Source organism: Mustela lutreola, chromosome 7 (assembly GCF_030435805.1).
Source record: "Mustela lutreola isolate mMusLut2 chromosome 7, mMusLut2.pri, whole genome shotgun sequence".
NCBI lineage: Eukaryota > Metazoa > Chordata > Mammalia > Carnivora > Mustelidae > Mustela > Mustela lutreola.
In genome coordinates, this window is record NC_081296.1 from 120,753,449 (window position 1) to 120,768,953 (window position 15,505).

The following is a 15,505-nucleotide window of genomic DNA, read 5'->3' on the forward strand; positions in this document are numbered from 1 at the left end:
CCCAGCTAGCGCCCCCCAGTGGCCAGGCCCAAGAAAGAGTCCTGTTGATGTGGTCCACTCAGGTCAGATTCCAAAGCAGACAGCACGGTGAAGAAGGATGGAGACTAAATCTGGAGTGACCCACAGGAATATACCCGGAAGACATGTTTGCATGTTTGATTTTAGAGGTGGGAGTGTGTATTTCAATTTTATCTGTTTTGGCAAGCTACATTTTTAATAGGTTTCGAAGTATTTCTGCCATAGTTACTACCTCATCAATTTGATGATCTCAGTTATTTTTCTCAGTGTCTTATTAGGTTAGCCCATTGGGGGGTTGGGGAGAATTGTGTATAAATTAGCTTGTTTTCGTCCAGAGTGCACAGAGAATAAAAATGCTATTCTTCAGAGATTCTTTTTACAAAGAGAGTTGCTTCATTTCCCCTCCTCTTCACTGCTTTCTCCTACTGTGCTTAGGCCAAGAGTATATTACATTTGGAGACTTCTAGCATGATGTTTCCCAAACCTTTCTCAGCCAAAAACTCCTTTGGGAACCCAACTAAACTTCCTGGTTCCCTTTTGCTTTGAATACCAAGACCCGTATTACCCAACAAGGCTATTTTTATTGCTTACAAATATTTTTATAATTAGCTTAAGACTCAAGAAGGAAACAAAGGTAAACAGACTCTAATTATTTCAAGTTCTAACCAATATGAGTGGATAGTAATCTTTGAGATGGTATTATTATTAAAATACAATAAGGTAGTCAAATTAAATATCGAGTCATAATTGCCAAGGAACATCTGTGACTCCAAAAAGGCTAAATAAACTAGAATTTAAAAGTTAATCACTGTGCCATAGGAAACATGATTATGGCCCATTTCAGCACAGTGTCTGGAAGTCACAGTGTGGACTCTTTGAGTTACTCACCAGTGTTCATTCATCTTACTGTGACAGTCAGCATAAACCCCTTAAGTCACTTTCAAAAGGTAGGTTATTTCCTGGAACAGCTATCCTACCGCTATTCAGTGCCCCATAGAAGTGCCCCACTTCTCTATGCAGCCCTTTGACCCCTTCTCCTTTTCATATACCTCGTACATCTTTATCCAGCCTTATATCTGTGGTCATCCTGTTTTACTACACTGCCCTAAAGTCACTGCGAAATTCTGATCAGAACTTCACTGAATTGGGGATCTAAGAAATGCTAAGGGAATTCTCATTATTGACTTCAACTATATGCTTTTTTTTTTAGATCTATAGGAGAGATTTCTCTAAATCTTGGGTTGCCCTTTCTGAAATTCTGTAGCAAGAACTGTATCTTCTCAGCCCTTTTCCCTTTGCCCTGCACCCCATCCCAACCCAGCAAACATTTTCTTCTGTGCATTGCAAGGCAATGCTACTGTTATCCTTAAGTGTTTGAGGTCTTATGCTGGTGATGGGCTAGGCCTCTAGCCAGTGGATTCATTCATTCACTCTTTACTGACCCCATACTATGTGTCACAGACCAGGCCACTGTGGATTCCCTGAAAGGCATGCAGAGAGACTGAAGGCCTAGCAGTAGAGTCATGCTGTGCCTCCCCTGACAAGCTTTCCTACCTCCTTTTTTTTTTTTTTTTGGAAACAGTACCTCTGTTTTCCCATCTGGATCTGGATCTCTGAGGTTAATGTTACCCTTCAGCTCTAGACGTTAGCTCTGAACCTGGATCAGACCAAGCAGAGTTTCAGTGATTGGTTTAAGAATAAATATATGAGTCAAGCTAAGGGTAGGAGAACCCACCACAAGAGTTTGGCTGGAACTATGGGGAAAGAGGGGCCCCCTCTGTCTGCTGGGGTCACTAAACAGGTAGAATGTCCGCCCATAGCCAGCATGTAGGGGAATCCTGCTGAAGACCGCCAGCACTCTGAAAGCAGAGCTGAACTGTGGGGAAGATATTCCATCAGCACTCAAGCACTTGGTCCACCTACCTTGAAAGTGTGGCCCATTAGCAGCTCTACCTTTTGTTTTGTCCATCATGACAACTTGAGTTGGCACTCTGTCACTTATAACCCAGACTCTTAAGTAATATATCCACACATCTGAGAATTCAACCCTTTCAGGAACCTGCAGCCCCATGGAGACCACAAGCTAATAAGAAGATAGTATAGTCAGCTTAAGCTGCAAGTCCCAGAGAATGAGAGTGTTTTTTCCTTGTCTTTGGCACTAGAAAGCAGGATGACACGCATATGGAATTTGGGAATTCCAGGAGGAGACTTGGGACTGATAACAAGGTGTATCACCAGCTGCATGTGACATCTGTGATTAAATGTTAAAGCCCCATGAAGTCTGGGTTTTACCTTAGGGGGCAAAAAGCATTCTAAACGATTTAGGGGTTTTCACATTTAAACAAGTTAATGTTAAAAATATATATATTTTTGATACCATAGTGAAAGAGGTCAGAGAATCCATTGTGAATGTGTATGTGTGTTTATGTGTGTATTTTTCAACTTTAAAATCTAACATGATGGTAGCTGTGTTAACAGGAACCTGGCATGAAAAACCGAGTCACCATAGTCCGTATTAATGAAACATTAGTAGCAAAGCTCTCATTCAGCCAGTGTGCCTGGCTTGAGCCGGTACATTTTGAGAGGATGTGGAAAGCAATTGAAATGATTAAAAGCATGGAAAATCAGATCTCTGAAAAACGATGAAAGCAGGGTATTTAACCTAAAGAAAAGAAGATTGAAGGGAGAAAATAAATGGTACTTAAGTATAGGAAAAGTTTTTATAAAGAACAAGGTGGCAGATGCTGGCCTCCTCCCCTGAGTATATTAAGAAAAAAAATGGCCTTAGACATCTCATTTGTACAGAGGAAGGATTTTTTTCAAGCACATAGGATTCTTCTAGTGGGTGAAGGTTGGACTAGATGACCTTTCAGATTCCTCTTCACTGAGATTCTGATTACCAGATCGTGGATTTGCTTTCCAAAAGAATTTTGAAACCACCTGCTGCATATCTTAAACTGTAAGATGAACAAACACTAGCTGGCTTGGTTTAGGTGTGGCTTCTGTCCAGAGGGTACTTCCAACACCCATAATGTGCCTGTAAAGAAGCAAATATCGTGTATGGACAAACAGTATCAGACAGACAAAGAACGGAAACAAAAAATGTAATGATAAAGCTGAGGACTCTATTTTCTACTCCTTCATTTGCTGCTGTTGGACAGAACATTATAATTCATTTCTGCATTAACTATAGAAATGAAACCCATAATGTGATTGTTCAGCATTGGTATCATTTGGAGCGCTAGAATTAAGTGTATGGGTTCCACTGAGTCTGGAGCATTTGATGTTGACGCTGGGGAAGGATCTGGCTTATTGCTTACTGTAACTTGACCAGACTCATTGACATCCAGAGACTTCAAACCAAGACTCAGGAAAATGGATTTCACCTAGGGAAATAATTCTAGTTTTATACATGGAAAGCCTATTCTAAAGAGCAGTAGTGTTGGCATTATTAGTACTTTGATGGACCCAAACCTATTTAAAAGTTAAGGTTAAGAAAAACATTTCAGGGCCACAGGTTGCTCCACTTTCTTCTCTGCGACTTGGGCCATTGTCTCAAGTTCTGTGTGGCAACACAGGATGCTTTGTACAAGCACGAGCTCCCCGGGCTGTAGTTTTCCTGCGCCCACGCATGTGCTAATTAGCTCCACGACTGGGTTCTGCAGTTTCCTTGGCCACATTGCTGAGACACTGCCGTTTCCATGTATTACACACCAGCAGTCATTTCCTCCATGGAGCCCACATGGTCACTTAAAAGTAATTTATCCAGGAAGCTTTCCAACGTTTAAGTGAATCTGCTAATAAGCAGAGGTTAACTGACTTCTCAACCAGTTATTCTAAATAAATTCAACTGATAATTTCTAGATCTTAGTTTCAAGTTACAGGGAGTAACTGGGGAGAGGGAAGAATAGCAGGTTTGAGAGTCATTGAATGTATTGGGGGAAGGGTTTGCTGAGTGTGGTGGTTTTGATACAAAGGGACCTGACAATACCCCACCCAAACTCATGTCCCAGTTGAATTATGTAAGAAAAATCGACTGAGAAACACAGCCGAACAAGCAAACAAACCAGACACCTCTAAACAACAAGAATCCAACGTCTAAAAAGAGTGCACGTTATATGTTTGCTTTTTAAAAACTGATATAGAAATAAGAAGCTAGTTTCTAGGTTTATTTCTACACTTGCTCCCTGACCTTCATCTCGTTGAAAGATTCAGGGTATCAGATTCTTGCCCATAATTTCCTTTCAACAGAACTTACTGTATTACCCACCCACCCCCACCCCCCAACATAAATGGCTAGAACAACTGGCTCTTTCACTCCTGGTATGCACACACAGGGACACAAAGGAGATACACACACACACATATGTATAATATACATCTCTGCATATATAAACACACACTTTGGTCAATTATTTTTTTAGCAGAATAAAGGTCATTAATCAAAATACAATTCATTTTAACAGTCAGAGCTTGACACGAGATCATTATTTCAAGAAAACCCGGAGAGACTAAGATCCCTTTCATAGTATTGTTTTCTTTCTAAACCTCTGTAGGGTGCATGGCTCTTCTCCACTGAGAAAGTTAGGGACAGTGCCATGGAGCAGCCTCGTGGCCTACATGTGAAAAGACCCAAGTTCTCTTGGGGGAATAGTTCATGCCACATATCCCCTCACCTCACAGAAAGAGAAGATTTTACATCGGTTGCATTCCCAACTCTAGGCTGTCTGTAGTTAGCCTCAGGGCAAAGAAAACAAAAATGATTTCCCCCCACTTCTCAGAAGAAAAACTCAAGTGTGGAGAAATACAGCTAAACCTTTCTCCAATTCCACCGCAGTTCATTTCATCTTCTTTTTTCTGGAATGTTTTGTAAGCTAAGAAGAAACATTTCCAGTTCATCTCATCTATGTGAAACCTTTCTTTGGAAAGCCCAAGAGATCTTCATCCCCCATGGGAGATGATGGCAAGGCTGGCATATATTTTTCCTTCCAAATGAGTAGGACATAGAGGTACAGGATAGCAGAGTGATCAGACAATAGCTGGGCAAATGAAAAAGACCCCAGGAGCCCTGTCCACAGCCTGTCTGCCCAGTAATTAACCAGTTAGTTAGTTGTTTCCTGACTAAAATCACCTCACTCTTTCTCCTGTTGAATGCTCGTTCTGTTACAAGCCTGCCAGCCAAACATGTAGCTTCTTGACCCATTTGGGGCCAACCAGGGGCTCCCAAATTAGTCTGTAACCTCTGACCCTCTAGTCTTAGGAAATTAGGCATATTCATATTCTGTGAGTAAGTAAGAATAGAAATAGAAAATTGGGCAAAGGCTATAAAATGGTAGATTGTAGAAGACAAAACTTGAGTCTTCGACTTTACAAGTCTTTAAGGAAAAAAATGAAACAAAACAAAACAAAACAAGTCTTTAAGGAAATAATAATAAATACAAAATGAGCTACCACTCTTACCCATCAATGTTGCCAAAAGAAACAAACACCCTACCAAAACCTGAACCAGAACCAAATAAAAAATGTGGGTGAGCCTGTGAGGAAACAAGAACTCACATTGCTAATGAAAGATTAAATTGGCACAGTCGCTTTAAAGAATAATCTGGTAGCATCTAGTTAGACAGGAATGCACACACACACTGCAGTCCAATAACTACTGCTCTAGATGTGTGCCTGAGAGGTATTCTGTGCCCCACAGGTAAGATTACGTACCCACACCTCCATATTTGTATTTATTAAAAAAGATTGGAAGAATGAATACCAAATTCTTGATCATGGTTGTCACCAGGAGAAGGAAATACAATGGCGGTGCTTTGGCTTGATACATTTTTTAATGTACAAGACCAAGGATTATTTAAAGAATGAAGAAAATGTACAAACAGGGTCTGTTATCATTTTCTCTGTATCTTCTGAATGTAAAATGTTTGCAGAATTAGGAAAGAAGATCGTCCTATACACATCTGTGCAGTCAGCACACTTTAGTCCTGCCGCCATTTTATGACTTGCATATTTCCAGGCCCCCAGGCACAGGGGCTTTCCTTTCTGCCACCTACGTGTTTCACCACGACTGACTTACCTGCCTGCAGCTGCTGATAAACTCAGGGAGGGCGGTGCAGGTAAGACCCGACAATGTAGAGAATTATAGGAGAGGCCTAGAATCTTTCCCTTTCCCCCCTCAGCTTTTCAGAGGGCTGGAAAATTGCCTAATATAATTATTTTGTCTAAACGAGGAAACTGTGGTCTGGAGAGGCTTGTTCAAATTCACCTGCTAACCAGCATAGGTACCAGAATCTGTGACTCTTGATTTTCCAGTAACAAAAGCTCTGGAATGTGGGAATAAATGGAAATTCTACTTTCTGAGCCTTCACTGTGGACAACCAGGCTCCCCACCCCAGATTTGTCTTATGGAATAGCCATGAGGGCAGCCATACTTGAAGAGACAAGGAGAGAAGTGAGAAGTCTACATGGTCACTGCATTCCGGGAAGCAGTGTAACAGAGGTGAAGAGGTTTATCAGAAGTCACACTTTCCTGGGTGTGTATCCTGGCTCTTCCACTTCCCAGCTGTTTCACCTTGGCTGGTATTTAACCTCTCTGTGCCACTGTAAAAGTGAGAATAATAAGATCACCTATTTCAGGGGCCGTAATGAGAGTTAAAGAGTTAACGATGTACTGTGTAAGAATGGTTCCTGGTATACGTGCTTGACAAATGCTGGCTATTATTATTACATCACTCCTAGAACAAACTATTGAGGAAACTGAATCTTTAATTATGGTTCTGCCTTCTTTTGCCATAAACCACATACCTATCTCTCAAAGCTGTCATTAGTATCTTCCTTCTTATTTGACGCGGGTGAGTCTCAGTTTTGCAGTTAAGAAAGCAGAATTTTAAAAAGTAAGGTATTTTGTGGTCCAGAACAATGTTGAAAATGTGTGATGCTGGTTGTGTTTTCTTTTCATTATATTTCATCCAACACTTATTTTTCCCTTTTGGTACACGTGGGGCCACACAGAAGGCCGCTCAGCTGTGACATTGACCATAGGAGACAGCTCTTTCTGTTGGAGGTCTTACTGTCTAATACTCAGATTGCCATCATGATGCTCTCCAATCAATCACCAGCAAGTTCTTAACATTTTTCAAGAAGGAAATACCCCCAAACTCCCGTAGTCATTTTGACAGATGCCTTGAACTTTAACATAAGATGATCACATATTTCCACTTGCTGCCAAATTTGTACCTATTATATGGAGATTTGTACCTCATAAATTAGATTCTCTTTTCCTGTATCAGTTTATGGAAACTTCTGCTGTTGTATATGAATTCCAATGTGACTTCCAGACATCAGCCCATTCACTAGTAGAGAATTCATTCTCAGGTTTTGCAAGTAAGGTAACTATATCTTCATTTGTTCCCAGTGCCTCCTTCCCCAGTAATGCAGTTCTAAAAGATGGATTTCTATAGGGTAGGATATTATCAATTTTCTTTTCATGGTTGTGGAAAAAAAACTTATTTTTTATAAATATTACAGTAAACTTTCTCATCTACTCTAGAAAAGATCCATTCTCTAAACCTGAGATAAATTCCTTTGTCAAAGTAATGAGAGGGTGATCTCACTTGCAGTCTTACTTACTAATTTATTCCATAATTTGGGTGTTAATCTTGCTGTCAGATGAATACAATCAACTTTTGGACTCAATTTCTTCCTGTTCAGGGAAGAATTTCTATAGCAAATTCCCACTTAATTGCCTCTTTTGTACACACCCACATCTTATTTTCATTTGTGCCTAGCCTAGCTCATTGCAACCTATAATTGTCCAGCTCAATGAGAATTTTTTTTTTTGAAGATTTGATGCTTCCAGGTACCAAAATAACTTTGATTTAAAGTTGCAGGGGATAGTTTGTTGATATGTAAATCAAACCTTAAATACTTTGAAGCCTCTTTCATGACGGATGACTGAAATGGACCACAGTTTGTTCAGTGTGGAAGTAAATGCTGAGATTAGTCATTTACAGGATCTGGCTTTGTGGAAGTGGGGTGCACTCTTCCATCCTTATGGTTATGTTTTTCCCTTTTGGCCATTGTTGTCTTGGTCCAAAAATATCCTTTTTCCTTTGATGCCTAGCTTTCCGCAGCTATTCCATAGTTGTCATTCCATGAGATCTCAGGTTGAGTTTTTAAGAATTTAACCTGTCCGGGCTCTGTCCCAGACCTGCTGAGTCAGAATCCCTAAAGGCAAGACAGGGGTATTTGTGCTTTTGAAAACCTCTTTGGGAGGCATTCAGCCAAAATTGAGAACCACCCTCTGATTGCCTAGGTTAGAAATCTTTCGTTTGTGAATAATTGAAACCCACCGAAATTGTCATAACAAAAAAGAGAAATTTACCAGGAGGAAGCAGGAGACTTTAGCAAAACCTAAGAGCATGAGACCCATCTGGGCTTCATAAGAGATCCAAACCTGGAAATGGAGCAGGACTCAGGCAGCTGCTCTGCTTCTTTCCAATAATCAGCTTCCTTCTTTTTCTCTTTCTCTGCTGACCACTTTCACCACTCAGCAAGCACTTGGCCAAACATGGTACCTTTTTGGTACCCAAGTTTACAGATCCTCAGTTCAGTGGACCAGTCCAGACTAACTAGCACCTCTCAGTCTAAGTTTCTGCAGGAACATATAGTTGGCCTAGCATAGGTGATTGGATAGCACTGTTCCATCATGGCTGCCAAGGGCCCCCGTGTGTGAGTTCAGACTGGAGTCTGTTCAGATATCTCAAAGTATTTCTCTATACTTTCTGTATTCTTATTCTCCATCCTACCCTGGCATCTATACCAAATAACTTTATTTCAGATTTCAGCCTCATTGCCAAAATTTTCACGTTTACGGAAAACGAGAAGCAACAATTTCCATGTATTAGGATGATTTATCCTTACAGAAGCCACTAAGCCAAACATTGAATATACTCTTCTCTGTGTTTAGTTCTCCCTTTTATAAATATGCATCAGTTTAAGTGTTGAAAAAATTAGAGCCTTGGCAAATCTGCTTCTCCCAAGTAGTAAAAATTGAAAAGTAGTTGAGTAAGATAATAGTCTAATGACATAGTCATTTTCTATGATGCATATACTTTTAATCACCAAGATAATGTTTAAAGGAATTGAGGTGGTTTATCACAGGCAATGCTGAGATGTGACTTTATAATGATCTTTTATAGAAAAGTCTTCTGCCTTATCTTTGTCTACAAAAGGGTTAAAATAAAGGAGGAAATGCCTTAGGAGGAATATAGCAGTAATTGGCACAAGGCTCATATTCAGTAGTATTTCACCAATAGTGTTTACTTAGAAGTATTTATTAGAAATAACTTCCAGGTGTTTTGAAACATTGGAATGAGTTACCAAGGAGAGTAGAAAATCTTTCATTCTTTCTTCTGTCATCTTGCCACCATCTTACATTATCTGGGATGGCCAAAGACATTCATGATACTTGACTCTACAAGAGATTAGAATTTGGTAGAAAATAAAATACAAAAGCGATGAGTAACACTTCCACCTTTGGTGTTCAGAGATCTCTACATGTTCTAATTTGTCTCATTTCATTCTTATAGGGCAAGAAGAAGAAAACAGGGTTCACTGTCTTTATTTTACTGCTGTGTAAACAGAGGGTCAGTCATTCCTGCTATTTAGAATTCTAATTTTGCTGGTATTTTCAGCTTCAGGGAAGGTGAAAACGACAATTTCCACTTATGGATGATGTCTTAATCTTGCAGATGCTGCTAAGATGGATTGGGCAGATAGAATGTTAAGATAAAGCACACCGCTAATGACTAAGTTAGAATTGAAAATGAATTTTGTCTCTTTAAAAGGACAACAAGAACCAAAGTGACTGTATTTCAGTAAACTATAATGCAAAAGAAAGGTATGATGGATTAAAATAAATTGTAAAAACATGTATTAGTGAAGGTTGAGCTATAAGCATGATACCATTGGAAAAATAAAAACAGATAAAAAGTGATAGCTGATAAATGATACCATATAGGAGTAGCTTCATCATTAAATGGCATTAGCATTTACAGAATTAATTGTCAATTTCTAGGACATATCTTAAAGTATTAAGGGTCTTCATAAAGTTTTGTGGAAGTTTCAACTTGAATATTTTATGTCAAAGGTATAATAGAAGCAATCTGTAGGTAATGTTTTCAAGTAATTTGTAAGCTTATGACAAATACTGTATTATCTAGGGTCTTCAGTGCAGGTAACCAATCCAATGGAATTTATTGGTTAGGGTAATTGAGAAGTCTAAGGGGTGAATCTGACTGGGTTTCCAATAGTATATTATTATTTCTAGTGCTGTTTCCATCTCTCTGCTCTGCTGTTCTGTTGGTTTTAATCTCAGCAATTTCTGCCACATGGTGACAAAGTGGCTTCCCTGGTCCTCATCACTTAGGATCTCAAAAGACGTGGGGTCCTTTTTTTTTTTTTTTTTTTTTTTGCCTTCAACTCAGTATCCTCAAAGAGTCCATCTGACCCACTGGATTACTTGTTTACCCCTGTGGCAGAAAGACAGGGGCCCCAAAGGTGGGGCTGGGGCAATTCTCCAAAGGAAAGGAAGGCTTTTGTTCCCAGAAAAGGGGGATGGGGTGTTGAGTAGGCAGAAAGAACAGCTGTCCCCCCATACATTACACAACTGCATGTCAGACACTTTCACATCCTTGGCAAAAAAAAAAAAAAAAAAGAAAAAAAGAAAGAAAGAAAAAGAAAAGAAGAAAAAAGCCTTCACTAATGAAAATGAAAAGACAGCTTCAAATACTGTAAGTAGCAAAAGAAAAAAATTTGAAATACTTTTTAATATTCTCTCTAGTCCCCAGAGTTAAAACCAACTGTTACTTCCTCCTTGCTTCCAAATATTTTGCTTGCTTCTCTACTCTCACTTGGTTATCTTCCTTCTACAGATCCAGCTTCCTGAAATAGGGTGTGAACATTTGAAGACAGAACTTTCTCTTCCTTTATCTCCCGCCCCTCATCCAGTGCCTGGGACACAGAAGCCTCTTGATGTTTATTGAATATATGCACTGCTTACATTAGGATAAGAATAATTTTTAAAACTAAACTAGGAAAGGGCATTAGGGGAAAGCCCTTATTCTCTGTGAAGAAGGGTTTTCCTTAAGAAGCTCTTGGCTGCTCCGCTTCCTCATCACTCCTTCTCAGGGGAAGTGGAATGGCTCATCTGACTGCTGAGTCTAAGGAAGGTATCAGCGCCACAGAGGCATCGGGGCCTACTTTAGTTTGGCGTGTCGGGGGAAGCCCACTGTTGCTATGCGCCCACGCCATATCTTCTGCTTCCTCTGTTTCTTTTGATGGGCTCAGAATTCAGGTGGGAAATGTATATAATTTAATGGTCCCCTCAATCCTCCCAAAAATGTTCAGAAAGATCATATATATGTCTTTGAATGTGTGTAGAGAATGGATTTAAAAACTAAATATTTTGGCATGTTTTGTGTTATTTATTTATATCCTATCTTTTTCCAAAACAGATTTAAGATGGCTTCATCTTCAGCATGGTAATCTAATCCATGACATTCAAAAGCCACAAGGACAGAAAAAGAATTTTCCAAGACACCCTGAAGCACAACTTCATTTGATATGGTTTCCTAGCCTAGATTATAATCAGAAAGTCACTGACTCCTTTTATTGTTGTTTTTAAGCAAAAAAGGATCTTATTCCTCATCCTCTATCCTTTCTCATGATGACTGGCTTTACCACCTCAGAATCAACATAGATTCCTTTCTTCTCTGCTGCCCCTTCCCCCCATCATCTATTCCATGATCAAGATTTCCCTCCTCAGTACCTCTCATATCCAGCCATACATTCAGTATCTAAGTTCACACCTTGAACTTTCTTTTGCCTGGTCTGGTCCAGCGCTCCCCACTCTGTAGTTCTTATTCCCTCTTCTGTACCATGGCCAAAGTGTTCTTTCCAGTGCAACAGCATGATTGTGTTACTGTTGTATTTGAAATCCCTCAGGGTCATTTTACTGCCTCTAGGATTAAGTCCAAGCTCCTTAGCATACATGCAGGGACCTCAAGGGTCTGGCAGCTGCCGAGTGCCCCAGCCATATCTCCTTGAATGGTCCCTCTCTCGGCCTCATTTCTCCATCAGCCCCCTCCCTTGCAAAGCACATACACTAGAGCCATTGTGAAGAACTCCGAGTACCTCTTCGGGGCTAGTCTATTTCACATTGTGGGGTTGTGTTGCTGCTTTTCTGCCTGTAATTTGCGCCTTCTAGCCTCTCCCAAAACTGGCCTAGCTGTCAAGACTCAACCAGAGCATCCCTCCTGTCTGAAGCCTTTTTGACAACTCACCTTTGGGAAGAAGCAAGCGGTCTCTTCTTTGTGTCCACTTCTGTGCCTTGTTGTCCTCAACACATATCTTCTTTCTTTCTTTCTGTTCTTAATGAACTGTTTGCAACACTGTTTGCCTCCGGTAGACCGAGAGGTCCTGGGCACAAAGTCCAAGTCCTACTCCTCCCGTTGTCTCTGACACATAACATGGTACGTGACACTTGAGAACCATCCCAGAGATGTTTGTTGACTAAATGTGTGTTTATATATGTGAACAAGCAGCAGTGTCGGCATTGTTGTTAGTGGTATCCCTCTCCTTCCTACACCTTTGAGGATGTAGAATTAGCTTCTCCCACAAAATGGGTAAGAGGCTCTGTATTGCAAAGATTTGGCCATAAGAAGCAGGCTTGTGAACAGGAGCACGCTCTGCTTTACAGTAACGTCAGCTACTGATGTTAGCAGCCTCTGTTCCTTGCAGGATTGAGAGGGCTGTTGATCACTCTGGGCCTTGATCTTATAAACACCCACACAGGAGGATCGCATGGGAGCCTAAGTAGAGAATATCTGTGTGGACTGAGACAGGACTTTGAAGCTTTAGAGAGGCTCTTCTTTCTGGAGTAGTTTAACTACTCATTTCCCCAGGCAGAGATGAAATAAATGCATTTGCCCAGTGTTCCACCCAGGCTTCAGAAACCAACAGGGCAAGAGAGAAGTTAAGAAGCGAAGACTGCTGGCCGAGTCAGCCAGTATTTACCAAGTGACCACTGCATGGCCCGTGCTGTGGAAGGCACTGATGAGTTAAGCAAGAAGGATGATCGGTCCTCCCAAGAGTTTACAGTCCAAAGTAATTAAAGTCACTAAAACGAATAGACCTTATGTGTTGGGTTCTGATGATAAATGTAGATTACTTTTATTTTTTGATTATATAGAAATAGAAAATACTCGGCAAAACACAATTTTCTTACAGTTTAAAGCAGCTGTAAAATGAAGAGTCTGGGGTATATTCATGGTCTAAATCAGAGATTGCAGCTTGGTGCCCACTGGGCCAGAATCCTATAACATTTTCAAATTCAGGAAATTTTTAATAAAAATTAAGATTTCTTGCTTGTGGTTTCTGTCTGGCTTCTAAATCTATTTGACTTTGTGATCTCAGTCTAAATGATTCACACATGACTTAGTGGTTTTTGGAAGAACTGTATAAAGGCTTTCAACTTTGGATAAGTGGATTCTCATATAAACACAAAGTATATTTAACTCCCTTGCGAGTTCCTAGCCATAGTGCATAGGTTTATTTAAAAACAAACCCCCCAGAATGGAAGATCCATATTGCCTTTGTTTCATAGTTTAGGTGTTTAGACCTGGGATCCACAAACATTTTCTGTAAAGAGCCGGATCATGAATATTTTCGGTTTTGCATTGCAGGTTATATGGTGTTTTTTGTTTTGTTTTGTTTTTGTTTTTAAATTTTATTTTTTTTTAGTGTTGCAAAATTCATTGTTTATGCACCACACCCAGTGCTCCATGCAATATGTGCTCTCCATAATACCCCCACCAGGCTCACCCAATCCCGCACCCCCCTCCCTTCCAAAACCCTGTTTGTTTCTCAGAGTCCACAGTCTCTCATGGTTTGTCTCTCCTTCCAATTTCCTCCAACTCACTTCTGCCCATCTCCAATGTCCTACATGTTATTCCTTATGCTCCACAAGTAAGTGAAACTGTGATAATTGACTCTCTCTGCTTGAAATATCACTCAGCATAATCTCTTCCAGTCCTGTCCATGTTGATTCAAAAGTTGGGTATTCATCCTTTCTGATGGAGGTATAATACTCCATTGTATGTATGGACCACATCTTCTTTATCCATTCATCTGTGGAGGGGCATCTTGGTTCTTTCCACAGTTTGGTGACTATGGCCCTTGCTGCTGTGAACATTGGTGTATAGGTGGCCCTTCTTTTCACTGCATCTGTATCTTTGGAGTAAATACCCAGTAGTGCAATTGCAGCGCTATTTTTAATTTCTCGAGGAATCTCCACACTGTTTCCCAAAGTGGCTGCACCAACTTGCATTTCCACCAACAGTGTAAGAGGGTTCCTTTTTCTCCATATCCTCTCCAACACTTGTTGTTTACTGTCTTGTTGATTTTGGCCATTCTAACTGGTGTAAGGTGGTATCTCAATGTGGTTTTGATTTGAATCTCCCTGATGGCTAGTGATGATGAACATTTATTCATGTGTCTGTTAGCCATTTGTATGTCTTCTTTGGAGAAGTGCCTGTTCATGTCTTCTGCCCATTTTTTGACATGATTATCTGTTTGGTATGTGTTGAGTTTGAGGAGTTCTATATAGATCTTGGATATCAGCACTTTGTCTGTAGTGTCATTTGTTGTTTGTTGCAGCTGCTCTGCCCCTGAGTGTGAAAGCACCATAGACAGTACATGAGCAAAGGGGCATGGCTGTGTTCCAGTAGAACTTTATGAACACTGAAATTTGAATTTCATATGATTTTCATGTCACAAATGTGCACGGGGTGGGGTTTTTTTTGCCATTTTTCTCTATTATTTAAAAATACAAAAACTTCTTAGCTGATGGGCTGTTCAAAAAACAGGAGGCAGACTTCATTTGGCATCTAGGCTGAATGGACATTAGATGATTGTCATTGTCAAGTCTTGGTCTTTGACTGTTTAGACCTGACTAGCCCAAAAGGAACAAGCTAGGGTGTTCTCCCCTCTGCATAGTGCAAGGGAATTCTCCCTTCCTCACGTTTTCATATTCAGAGGGGGCTGGGTTAATGCCCTGCTTGAATGTGGAAGTGCTCACCTTGCATTTCCCAAAGCCTTGGAGGCCAGTCTACATTTCAGACAGTCCAGGTGATGAGTGAACCTTGTGTTTTCCATGAGGAACTCTATCCCTAAGCATCTGTATCCCAGCCATACTTGTGCATGGAAAAGGCAAAAATCTATTAATATCCTAGCTGGAAAGAAAACTATAAAATTACACATATATGCAAGCTTGTGTGTATTCTGCAGTTCAAAGTGTAGTCAGCAAAAAAAGCATGCATGCTATTGCATTGGGAGGAAATCGGTGTCTTTGAAATCAAATACCCTCCCATTGGCATATCCAGGCTTGAAACCCTGCTGCAGCTTTTAGCTTCCACCACATGTTTAC

At 40.3% G+C, this 15,505-nt stretch overlaps 1 protein-coding gene across 3 annotated transcripts in view; it reads left to right on the top strand.

Moving 5' to 3' along the window:
* The window catches only part of RAD51B (RAD51 paralog B), a 683,490-nt gene that overhangs the window by 443,062 nt on the left and 224,923 nt on the right, over window positions 1-15,505 (top strand). The window lies entirely within an intron of this gene.